This window comes from Gymnodraco acuticeps, unplaced genomic scaffold (assembly GCF_902827175.1).
Source record: "Gymnodraco acuticeps unplaced genomic scaffold, fGymAcu1.1, whole genome shotgun sequence".
Taxonomy (NCBI): domain Eukaryota; kingdom Metazoa; phylum Chordata; class Actinopteri; order Perciformes; family Bathydraconidae; genus Gymnodraco; species Gymnodraco acuticeps.
In genome coordinates this window covers 7,441,853-7,455,380 of record NW_022991154.1, presented here as the reverse complement: position 1 = coordinate 7,455,380, position 13,528 = coordinate 7,441,853, and positions in this window count along the sequence as shown.

Sequence of the window (13,528 nt, the reverse complement as noted above, 5' to 3'; positions counted from 1 at the left end):
TGCTCGCACGTGAGTGTGTGTGTGTGTGTGAGATTTTCTCCGGTGGGCCGCGGGCGGCGGGTAGCTGCATCATTGTTTGTGTGGCATGTCAGCCTGTTCAGTCGTGTGGGGAAATGAGCGCTGCCGGTGGAGGAGGTGATAATGAAAGAGGAGAAGAGAGAGAGGATGTGGTTCTGGGCCCTGGCCCTTCTAAAAAGAAAATACTTGTGTCTTACAACAGTGGGAAGAAAAACACAGTTGGGTAAAGCCAGTGGCGGCGCCAGAGATTTTCTCTAGGGGTGCTGTGGGGTAGCTTGACGTTTCATAGAGGGTGCTCAAACATTAAGGGTTTCCCATTAATGCACCAGCGCTACAGTTGAATTTTCTACTGCAACACTCCCCACACGCACACACAGTGTACCCGCGACTGTTACAATGAAGGCTCGATAATCAGCTCACGGCATATAGGTGTAAGCAGGGGTAAAGTGCTATTTTTACAAGTGGGGGGTGGCTCACCTCCTCTAGGGGGGTCCTCACCTCCTCTAGTGGGGTCCGGGGGCATGTTTCCCCCGGGAAGATTTTTTTAAATATTGAAGTTAAAAGCATCAATCTGGTGCACTTTGAGAGCAACGTGAAGAGATCTATGGATACATCTCTCAACATCCATATGACACAGAACTGTAAACAGATTTTCTATTTCTTTATAGATATTTTTTAAATCACTCCCCTTTTAAAACAAACCGTTTGAGACCCACTGAGATAACTAGACTAAAGTTAACTATCTAAACACTGAGAGCCCTTTACTTCACCTGAGCTGAGGTAATCTGAGACTATCCGTATGGGAGGAGAGAGTTCTCCCTCCACCTTGTTGTTGAAAAAGCTCCTAATAACCGTTAGCTTGGCTAGCTAGCACCAGATGCTAACCACAACGATCTCCGGTAGAGGCGAGCTCTCTCTCTCTCGCTCGCGCACACACGCAAACAAAATGGCTCGTGCCACACACACACACACACACACACACACACACACACACACACACACACACAGAGCAGAGCTTGAATGAAACACAGAGACCAGAGAAGCTACTTGTAGGCTACTCACGACGCTAGGCTATTATGTGCAGAATCCCTCTCGCTTTCAGGTGGTTTTGATTGAGTGTCCACACGTGGACGTTTAAGGACTAAAAAACGATCCATCTTTCACTTTGCTGTTAGCAAATAATGTGGTGCTCGAGCTAGCTAACAGGAAGTCACTCAAGTGTCAAAGTAATTTAGCCTATGGGTAGGTCAAAAATCGAATGGGTGCTGGCCATTGGCCTAATCATATCACCTGTGTTGGCTTTATGTTTTTGGTCAAAAATATGTTTGTTTCACATTTGCATTGATGTAATCAATAATGTTTCTAATTTAATAAAAATAATAATAATAATAATATTCGAAAAAAAGAAAAAAACATATTTCTTGGGGGTGCTTAGGCAATCCTGGGGGGTGCTTCAGCACCCCCTAGCTCCCCCCTGGCGCCGCCCCTGGGTAAAGCCCGTGAGTGGAGATCTGTCTCGGGTCTTCTGCACCTTGTGTCGGAGGGAGTTTTCAATAGGTCACGGTGGAGAAAACGACCTGAAACAGCATGCTGGCACAGAAATGCACAAGCGAGCAACACAAAATAAAGGTGCATCAAATATAACTAAATTATTCGGCAGTTCAACTGCAGAACAAGACAAAGTTGTATGGGGTCAGTTCAGTCTCAAAAATAAATAAAGGCACACAAAAGGATACACAAATGTAATTCCGGATTTATATATAAATGTCTCCGTCCACACACATATTTTTCAATGCACACACACAAACTTATCATTTTATAAATGTAAAAAAGTTTCACAAATATATTTCTCATCCACACACAAATAGTTACATCAAAAACACATTTGAGTATTGTTACATTTATATAAAAAACGCTTTCTGTGTGTGAATCTCTCTGCATTTGTGTGTGGATTTTTGAGACTCCCCTGACGCAGCTAGATTCACACCACAAACTTTTTTTAAGAGGCGAGTGTGTCTTCGGCCAATCAGATCTGCTTAATTTTAAGCCAATCACATGCGTGTGCCCCCACGAGGGTGTGCCTAATGCGTTTCCAACGTAGTGTAACATCTACGCGGTTTGCGGAGTCTGGGGGTGTGAAAGTTCAGAGTTCATCTCCAACAACATGGCTTCTGGAAGTGGCGCTCCCGAGATATATATAGAGATATATAGATCGATATATCTATATATATCTATATCTCAACAGTTTTTACACCTGCAGCTTTTTTTCTTTAATAAAAGAGTTTTGGTATAATTATTTTTAGCTATTATCATTGTTACACTTTTACACTTGCCACTCCCTTGAACACAAGCAGTACATTCAATGATGGTTCTTTATTATTCATATAGTAAATCAAACTCAATTCAGTTGCTAAAAAAACTGTATTATTATATATGTATAATTAAATATTTAAAGTAGCCTTTGGTAAACAAATTATTTTCTTCCCCAGATTGAAACAACACCGCTTTCCTTTTCACGATGAGGTTAAAAAAGGTTGATAGCTAATTATTATATTTTAAAGGGACACTGACCAATTATTGTATTCTATACTGAAAGGGGATTTTTGGAGAATTATTACATTAGAAATGTATAAATCATAACCATGTACTCCTGATGCAGCACCTGTCATTTCCTTAACAGTACACATGATATTATCCTGTCTTCTCACATGACAGCTTGCTAATTACAACCTTTTGTTTATCAACCTACACATCTGAGGGACTCGTTTAGCGTCTCCTATTACCGCCAACACCTCACTGAAAAGTGAACTCTTACATTTCTCTTTTACAATTCCAATCCAGCAACTGCAATTTGAGTTAAACAATTTTAATTTTAAGTTGCAAGTACAATTAAGGACAATAAATGTTGATCCTTATTATCTGGCTTCAATGAGGTTCTCAACATATTGGACAGTGTAGAGATAAATGTCAACTCCAAAACAATCCGATTCTTGTAGTGGATCGATTGTGTCCTGCAGCAGCATCATTTCAGGATCTGAGAGAGGACTTTCCAGTGTAGGGACATTGACCCCAGGATGATGCTGATTTGAAAATCCACTCTCTTCCCACTGGATCTGCATGCGCACCTCTGCCAAAAAAAGAGCACCGGGTCATTTGAAACAAAGCGCATTTGCGTACCAACATTGAGAGAGGGAGAGAGGGAGAGAGAGAAGGGAGAAGAGAAAATAGAGGAGAGATGAGAGAGAGAGAAGAGAGAGAGAGAGAAGGATATTTGCGAGTTGCATACATGTATGAACCATGATATGAACTCAGGGTCGGCCCGTAGCGCTGGCTAGATGTTCACCTAGGGCGCCAGATCTGTGGAGGCGCTGCGCTGGCAGTTCTGGGAGGGAAAAAAACATTTTGACCGTTGGGGCTCATCCTAATTTTCGGTCTTGATGTAACAATATTCATAATTAAGTAAATGTAACACCCTTTTCACCCCGGTTACACGTTTCATTTGCCCTGTACGATGGGCGCTGTAAGTGATGAAAATGGGGGATGTTGTCTTATCTGGCGCCCGCAGCTCACAGCCAAAATGCGAGGGAGAAAGGGAGGGTGCACCGGTACCGGCGCTGTTATTAGAATCTGGTGCCGTGCTAGCTGCTCTAACGGATATAAGAAGAAGATGTTTCTACAATAATGTGGAGGGAGAGTCCTCTCCAGTCAGACTGAGAGGCTGATAACTACAGCTCAGTGAGGTAAAGGACTCTGAGTGTTTAGATAGTTCACTTTAGTCTAAGTTCAAACGGTTTGGTCGCAATTTATGTAAACACATATATTTCCAAGGCACTCCTTTATAATTATTGGGATAATCAGGTTTTAAATCATTCCAATGTATACTATAGGACAGTAACCAAAAATATCCTTTAAAACTGGAGAGATAAAAAAAAATGCATAAATAAATGTTAAGGTAAAATAAGATATGAATGAACAACACAAATAAAATAAGTTACATTCATTTGTTATTGGCTATGGTAGGTTATTGGTTATGTTCACATACTTATTTGATTACATCCACTTGTCTAAGATGACAACAGAGACTTTCGACCCAAAACCAGCTGTTGACTTGTGGATGCAAGCAGCTAATCGCAGACTCAACCAGAGAGAAAGAAGTAGGCCTACATCATCAGCTACCATGTCTGACAGAGAGGAAGACAGTGAGGAGAACAGTCAGGAGGGTAGTGATGACAGCTTGTATGATTACTGCTCGTGCTAATGTTGTCTTGTGTTCACCTCTGCATGTGTGTTCTGTGTTCACCTCTGCATGTGTGTTCAGTGCCGTGTGTCTGGCAAATAAAGTCAAGACCCCCTCAAAAGTTACGGTTTATTTCATTTTAAGGATGAGCACCAAGCAACATCTCCAGGTGCTCCTTTGAGAACCAGGGCAAAAAAGGTATGTGCACCCCTGGTTATATAGGAGTAAACAGCTGACTTCACTGGTGGTGGAACACTGGTGGGCAACAGAAGGGCAGCGCCAACAGCAATACTGTTTGAAAATGGTCGGTAAACAAGCTACTACAAGATTATCTCTGACTATAATTATCTCCAATCTGGTGCCCACCGCTACTTTGCTACCACAGTATTTACTGTGATTAGAACGTTGATTTTGCCCACTAGTGTTCTGCGGGCCAACTAACGTTAGCTAAGTGACTTTATGATCCTACTCATGCTAGGTTGTCCATTAGCATTATTTAGCTTACTTGTTCGCACATGCTAGTATTAAATGCCACACATAATACATACATAGTAACAAAGCAACCATTCATAGCTTAAACATACTTAATCATGAACGGCAATATACTTCGACTTGAGGCGATAGACCCTGTCAAACAGTTATTTTCAATAACGTCAACTTCATTTAAAGATAATACTTGATAGCAGTACAACCAATTTAGCATACAGAAACTTTAGACAGACTTAACAGCGCTAGCTAATGTTAGCTTATTAGCTACATCACAATTAAACCTACTAAACAAGTTCCAAATATTGCTTCATAATTAAGCAAACGTAATATTGTATAGTTCGAGATTATTGCATGACTAACGACAAGATGTGAAAGTATTATACTTCACTTCCACTGTTAGCGGGAGCGCCACTTCCAGAAGCCATGTTGATGGAGATGAACTCTGAACTTTCACACCCCAGACTCCGCAAACCGCGTAGATGTTACATTACGTTGGAAACACATTAGGCACACCCAGAGCCCTAGAGAGATAAGAGTTACGACACTCCCATAGACCTCCGTTGTAAAAAATGGCGGTGCCTACTTCCGGGGTATGGACATCGAAATAGTTCAAAAATATTGTCATTTGGGCGTTGAACCTCATTCACTTACATTACGGCGCGTCGATTAGTTCCAGAGGTAAGTTGCTGAAATATCGAACTCTTTTGAATTGTCAACTGTCTATATTGTATCAGAGGCCCTTTATGATGCTTATACTGGTCTTCATTTGTATATGCACAGCGTAATTATCTATATTTTATCTTGGTTGTTACAACCAATTTAGCTAGCATTGCCTGCTAGTTAGCTAGCGCGACTTCGTCAGCTTTGAAGGTAAGATTTCAGTAATGAATCGCTAGCAGCTTATATATCAATTGATGCTGGGTAACTAACAAGCAGGATTTAGATTGATTATGTGTTTTTATTGTTATTTTGGTTTTTATCCGCTGAACCTGACCGTGTCAGCCATCCTTAGTCGGCTTTTTCTGTATGATATGACTTAACTGCTAGCACTAGCATCATCCAATGTTCAGTCACTGTATTGGTAAGCAACAATTTGTTTTGGCCAAAATGTGTTATTCACACTCCTGACTCCAGTTTGATGTGCTGCATTCTCCTCTGAGTGGTCCTGATTTCAGGCAGAGGTCATGGCTTGGAAGGTTTTATATTCTGTAGTGTCTCAACAGAACCTAATATGAATTGCTTTATTGTCTCGTCGCTGGATCACCTCCCCCTGGCAAAGTGGCCTCGTTATTGTTGACAAACCTGTTTTTGTTGCTGGTTCAACAGGAGCTTCTGTAAATAGTTTTGTAAATAGTTTGAATATTTATCATAGTAATCATTTTTAGTCTCCCACTCTCTCAATTTAATTTATCGTTTCTTTGCCCCACCATATATTTTGTTTTCCAAGGGCACTAATTTGGTCTGTGTTGAAGATTGTTTTACACTTTAGATTAATCAAAATTGTGTTTTTTGGCTGAATTAATCTTTTTATGTTGAACCCTAACCCTCTTTGTTCTCCTTCTCATTCATTTTACTTTGTTTTGTTCTAACACACATCCCACATCACTTTTTCCATACACTGTTCTTAATACTTGTTCACACATGTGTTGTCCCTTTTACTTTGTTCTTCCTGTTGTTCTTGTTCAAACACATATATCAATTGTTCATCCACTGTTGTGGTAAAATGATATTCATAGTCTTAACATGATCATGCTACCCATGCTAACATGAACACAAACGTTTCCCTCCAAAAATGTAAAACGTATCTAAGTAATAGGCTACCAAGCTTTCCGTTGTCACCCTGCCTCTCCAAATGCAAAACTGTCAATAAAAAGTATGCAATAATGCAATTACAGCTGAAAAAGTACTTGGGTGTGTGTGTTTTTTTTATATATATATATATATATATATATTTACCATTCAATAACGCAATCGCTGCCGTCTGTCCGTCCCATAGAAGAACATGACAGCGCAGCGCAACTATACTACGGACGTGACTGCCCTGGCAGTGACAGCAACATAGCCTGCTTGTTAGTGCTGGGGGGAAACGATTATTTTGAAAACGATTAATCGGGCGATTATTTGATTGATTAGTCGACTAATCGAACGATTATTTTTCTGTTGTTCAATTCATAAAAAACGTAATGTAAAAAAAACGTAATGTAAAAAAAAATGTGTTCACTATACTGTGTCTCAGGGGATCTTAATATTTAAGAACCTATTAATGTGTTATACCAGATTAACGGAAATAATCTCAGCTAACTGACGATACAAACCATGTTTACCAAAACAAAACACAAGTCTCATAAGAAGCATCTAAATGACCCCTGAGCGAAAAATGCTAACGGACATTGGCACAGATCTCAAGATAAAAGTACCCTTATTACTTATCGTAGCTGCACATACAATATATCCGATTAAAGCTGAGACTCCACAGATTATGTAGGTACATAGTATCATCACGGAGTGATCCGGACTCGCGACAGGGGAAGCAAATACAGTCATCACAACACGTACCTTCACAGAGCTTCTAGGGAGATCGTCTCACCGCCGTAGCTGTCAATCTGATCAAAATACGTGTTCAATGGCATTCAAATGAGAAAAAACGCGGCTGAATCGGTTAATCCATAGGTTTTTAACGTCTATGTATAAAAAAATTATTGAATTTATAATCCATAATTCCATTTTAAATCGGAGAGCAAATGCTAGCTGCTAATGGTTGCCACCACAGCTAGCTGCTGCTTCCGGTCAAGCAGCAGTCTCAGTGAGATATAAATATATAAATATCTTTGCGTTTTGGACTAACTTTAAAATATTCCCATGCTTTTGAAGACCTGGGGCGAGATGTTTTCGTTTGAGGGCTTCGTGCGCAATCCTGTGAGGAGGAGTTGGTAGCCGTTTCAGTCTCCATTGTGTTAGAAGTGCGATTGCGAACTGCTTGTTGCTTTGGGTGACCCACGTGTGTGTGGCGTCATACAGTCTATGGTGTCGACGCAGAAATATGTCGTCGACGATATTTTGAAGTCAGCACTACTGCTTGTGCTACCACACTTTCCCCTCAAAATATCGTTAAATAACGAAACTTATAAATAGTGCCAATCCATACAAAGTGTAACCACATCATGTAGATATGATAGCAATCTTTAAAAAATAACAGCGTTGGTTTAATCTATGACTATTTTGACCATGTTTGTGCTGTTTTTGCCATAGAGAAGCATTGCAACGGAAGTGCGTTTTGAACTATCCCGGCATACATAAACCACGTGACCGGCTGGCGGCGACATCAGAGAGTGTCTCTAGGGCTCTGGGCACACCCTCGTGGGGGCACACGCATGTGATTGGCTTAAAATTAAGCAGACATCTGATTGGCCGAAGACACTCTCCTCTTAAAACAAGTGTGTGGTGTGAATCTAGCTGCGTCAGGGGAGTCTAAAAAATCCACACACAAATGCAGAGAGATTCACACACAGAAAGCGTTTTTTATATAAATGTAACAACACTCAAATGTGTTTTTGATGTAACTATTTGTGTGTGGATGAGAAATATATTTGTGAAACTTTTTTACATTTATAAAATGATAAGTTTGTGTGTGTGCATTGAAAAATATGTGTGTGGACGGAGACATTTATATATAAATCTGGAATTACATTTGTGTATCCTTTTGTGTGCCTTTATTTATTTTTGAGACTGAACTGACCCCATAAAAGTTGCTGCATGTGAGGTAACATCAGTTTATCACAGTTAAGCATGGTTTGAGTTACAACAGCATGGACTGCAGTAATAAGCGGGCAAGTGCCATGTTTAGTGATTCGAACACTGCAAAGAAAATGCAATGTGGAAGAACAAAGGCTGAGATGATAACAGCCTTGTGCTTGGCCCCAAAACTGTTCGGGATATTCTAAAAGAGCTGTGTCCTCCTCTCACCGAGGTCGCAGCAGGTGAGGAGGTGGAGTAACTAAAAAAGTAACTAAATCCGCCAGAAACCCGAAACTCTTCGCACGCACGCGCGCGGGGGACACATGCATGTGTCCCGTTTCTCCATTTCTGGAAGTTGGCAACCCTACTCTGGAGAGAGCGAGAGTTTATCAATCAACATGATAAGCCCACAACTAGTAGTGTCTCGCTGCGGGAAACACACTTTGTCAGCGCTGTCATCTGCCGGTGCGTTAAGACCATGCACCTCAGTGTCGGATTTTGGAAACTTGATTTTGAGTTGTCTCATGGCAGTTAGGGTATAAGGGACACATCTCATTATTTGACCTTAAGGGATATAGGCCTACACTGTGGCCCTAAAGCAACTGCTCCATTATCTGTATCAAATGCAGACATTGATGCCACCAAATGTCACAATAAAAATAGAAAGTACTACAAATAAACTGGAATTCATTTACATCTTAAATTATGAATATATATATACACAAAAAAAGGTTTACAAATATCCAACCTTCAAATTGCTTTTTTTAAATCAACACTGCTCTGCACACTTGCTAAAGAACATTTGTGTGGAAATCTCAATTCATTTGTAGGGCTGCGTGAGTATGGCCAAAAGTATGGGAGTAAATCTCACTGTAAACTATTTAATCATCACCAAATTCTGCGCTGGCAGCTCTGGGAGGGAAAAAAACATTTTGACTGTTTGCGCTCATCCTAATTTTCGGCCTTGATGTAACAACATTCATAATTAAGTCAAGGTAACACCCTTTTCACCCCGGGTTACACTTTTCATTTGCCCCGTACGATGGGTGCTGTAAGTGATGAAAGTGGGGGGTGTTGGCTTATCAGGCGTCCGCAGCTCACAGCCAAAGTGGGTGTGGGATCGAGAGAGATAAATGCAATGCAATTTGCAAATGCAATTTATTTTAACAAATATTTCCAAGGCACTCTTTTATAATTATTGGGGTAAACAGGTTTGAAATCATTTCAATGTATACTATAGGACAGTACACCAAAAATATTGTTTAAAACTTGAGATACAAAAATATGCATAAATAAATGTTAACTAGGTAAAATAAGATATGAATGAACAACAAAAATAATATAAGTTGCATTTATTTGCTATTGGCTATGGTAGGTTATTGGTTATGTTCACATACTTATTTAATTATTAAAATGTAAACCAATCTTTTTCATATGGGTGTTTTACGGCCCGTCCACACAGCAGCATGCGTTGAAAGCTTCACCATTCACTTTGAATGGGGTGACGTCACTTTGCTGGCGTGGCTCGCTGCAAAAGTTGAGCAATGTTCAAGTTTTGAAGCCACGGCAGAAGCGTTAGCCAATCGAATCATATGCCAGTACAAGCTCTAGCCAATCAAACCGCTGCTTGTATGTCAGGGGCGGGAGATTCATGTGATTGGTTGGTCGAGTTTCAGACACGCCCGCCGGCAAGCCTCAACGCATGCCGCTGTGTGGACGGGCCGTTAGAGTTGTATCCCCTAGATCAGGTCTCTAGTAATGTGTGCTCTAAGTGCACCAGATTGAAGCATTTTACTTTAAATGTTCAAACATTTCTTCCTGGGGGGGCATACCCCCGGACCCCCCTAGAGGATGTGATGTCCTCACCCCAATTAAAACATGTTCATATAATACTGAATACATTTGAAGCCTTTTTGATGTATATGACCTATGTCAATACGTTTCTGTTTTTGTAGTGCATTGGTTTTTTGTAGAGATTTTTCATTTATTTTTTATATATTCTATTGTGTATTCCTTGGATACTTTTATTTGTTCTACTGAACGATTTTCTGGCAGGGGGGGCGCCAGCTAAAATCTCACCTAGGGCAGCAAATTGGTTAGAACCGGCCCTGATGGTGTAGGAAACGGGCTCCGTGTTACAAGACGGGTCGGGGGTTTGGCGGTACCACTGCAGACTCTCTACACACACACACACACACACACACACACACACACACACACACACACACACACACACACACACACACACACACACACACACACACACACACACACAGCTACAATGGTCAAACTACATTAGAACAGAATTGTCCCCATTGTGTCTTTAATAGTTACTAACATTAGATATTTTAATGAGATATGGACCGCAAAACAAAAAATGTCCCTGATTTTCATTTTTGAAATTAAGTCGCCTTAGCTTATTTTGTTATGAGATGTGAATTACGGTTCAATTTAGTTGATGTAATAATCATTTGGTTTCTTTTACATTAAAAAAAGGTCTTTCGGGGGGAGGCCCTTTTTCCAGTTTAGAGCAATAGCCCCTTCAAAGGTCTGTGCATGTCCCTGGATAGGTGTGTGGGCTGTCTTTCATTTTGACACACAGAACAATGGGGGCTATCCACCCTTATCCACAATGTAAAGTAATTCACACAGCCTCTTCCCTCTTCTCTCTGAGGAGCAGCAGGTACAGCTTTCAGAACAAAAAACTAAAATGGCATTCATTTTTTAAATATGGCGTGTAGTAATAGATTTATTTATTTTTCTTCTCAAGTCTGAGGAGCTCCCGGTCAAAGGCGCTGTATTTGCGTTCTCTAGGCGTCAGCTGGCGGCTGAAAAAGGCGAGCGGCTGCCAAGCGCCCTCCACCCACTGCGCCGACCGCGTAGTCCGACGCGTCCGTGGTGAAGGAGATGGGAGCCGTAGATGATGGATGTGCCAGCAAAGCCCCCTGAGCCAATGCGGTCTTGACCTCAGCAAAAGCGCCGTCCGCCTCTGCTGTCCAGTCGATCTCCTGGACGGGGGTCTTGCCTTTCAACGCTTCATACAGCGGCCGCATGATGTGTGCGGCCCGGGCGATGAAACGGTGGTAGAAAGTCACCATCCCCAGAAACTCACGAAGCGACCGGGCTGTGAGCGGGCGAGGAAAAGCCGCAACAGCCTCCACCTTCGTTGGCAGAGGTGTCGCACCGCCCTTGGTGACGCGGTGCCCCAGGAAATCGATGTCCGACACCCCGAACTGGCACTTTGCAGGATTGATGATTAATCCGTGTTCGTTGAGCCGTGTGAAAAGGGCTCGGAGGTGGAACAGGTGCGCCTGCACTGAAGCGCTGGCGACGAGTATGTCGTCGAGGTAGACAAACACAAACGGCAGGTCCCGCGGCACCGAATCCATCAGGCGCTGGAACGTCCAAAAGGCGTTATCACTGCTGTCTTGGGAATGTCCAGGGGGTGCATGGGCACCTGGTGGTATCCACGCACCAGGTCCACCTTGGAAAACACCCCCGTACCGGCCAGATGCGCCGAAAAGTCCTGAATGTGCGGCACCGGATAGTGGTCAGGCGTAGCGGCGTCGTTGAGTCGGCGGTAATCCCCGCACGGGCGGAACCCGCCGTTCAGTTTGGGAACGACGTGCAGGGGGGAAGCCCAAGGACTGTCGGACCGGCGGACAATGCCCAGGCGCTCCAGGTACGACGGTACGCTGCGCTGCCAAGTGTGCACACGAGGGAAGAAAACGCTAAGGCATCAACCAAACGCCTATTCTTAACGTCCACTAAGAGTCCATGAGCACACAAAAAATCCGCTCCGAGGAGGGGAAAAGAAATGTCCGCTGTCACGAAATCCCAGCTGAAACGTTGTCCTCCGATGCACAGACACATAGGCCTCACGCCGTACGTGCGAATGGGACCGCTGTTTGCCGTCGTCAATCGCGGTCCGTGCCCCCCACGGGCGACGTCTTCACTCGACACTGGAACTACGCTCCGTTGAGCACCCGTGTCACACAGAAACAGGCTCCCCGAAACGCTGTCGCTGACGAAGAGGAGCCTGCACGCGCTCAGAGCCACTACTGAGCGCCGGCCCCTCCCTTTCCCGGGGGTTTGTAGCTGCACGGAGCGATGCATTTCTTCGCCCTTGTCCCGAAACGTGCGTGGTAAACACACTCTTCGGCGCCATTAGCTGAGATGGCTTGCTGTCTCCTAGGCCTTGAATGTCAAGTAACTGGCGAGCCCTCTCCTTAGCAGATAAGCTAAATGTCTTAAGGAGAAGGGCCTTAATCGCCTCATATTTGCCATGATGTGGGGGGGCTGCGATGAATCCAACCAACCTGGACGACGCAGAGCTGCCCAGCGCTGCTACAACATGGTAGTATTTCAGGTCCCCGTCACAGACCTGTCGGCAGGCGAAGTGCGCCTCCACATGTGCGAACCATGCCTCTGCGGCGTGCTCCCAGAATTCTGGCAGCTTTACGAACACATCGTGTTCAGCCATGCTCGTTAATTTCCCGGAAACTTTCTCGGAAAAGTCAAGGTCACCAGTGTAGTGCCAGGAAAAGGGAGTCGGAGGCGATGTACAGATGAACAGAGTGAACAGAGTTCCAATTGTTATTAGCCATTAATAACAGAGAGGTTATCACATGATCTGCTCTGCTTGATGAGCTAGCAGGAATGGAAGCTAACGCTACAGGTGTTCCCACTAAAGGGTCCGTGTGGCAACACAATACGAGAGGTGAATTATGTCCAATAATGTGTCACCACAGTACCGTAAATGTTGTATTAAATAAAGTTAATATTACCGACGTTAGATTAACGTCCCTGTGTAGCTTATTATTGCACTAAGAAGCTTATTGCACTGTGTGTATATATATATATATATATATATATATATACACACATATATATACGGTGCAATAACTCTTTCATGCTAAATTAAGCTCTGTTGGATATCACTAGATCCTGTTACAGCGTAATATAAGTACATAACGAGTGATGTGTACATTAGCATAATTACTAGCTAGCCGCTAGCTGCTAACTGCCGCCTCGTTAATATCAAATCCA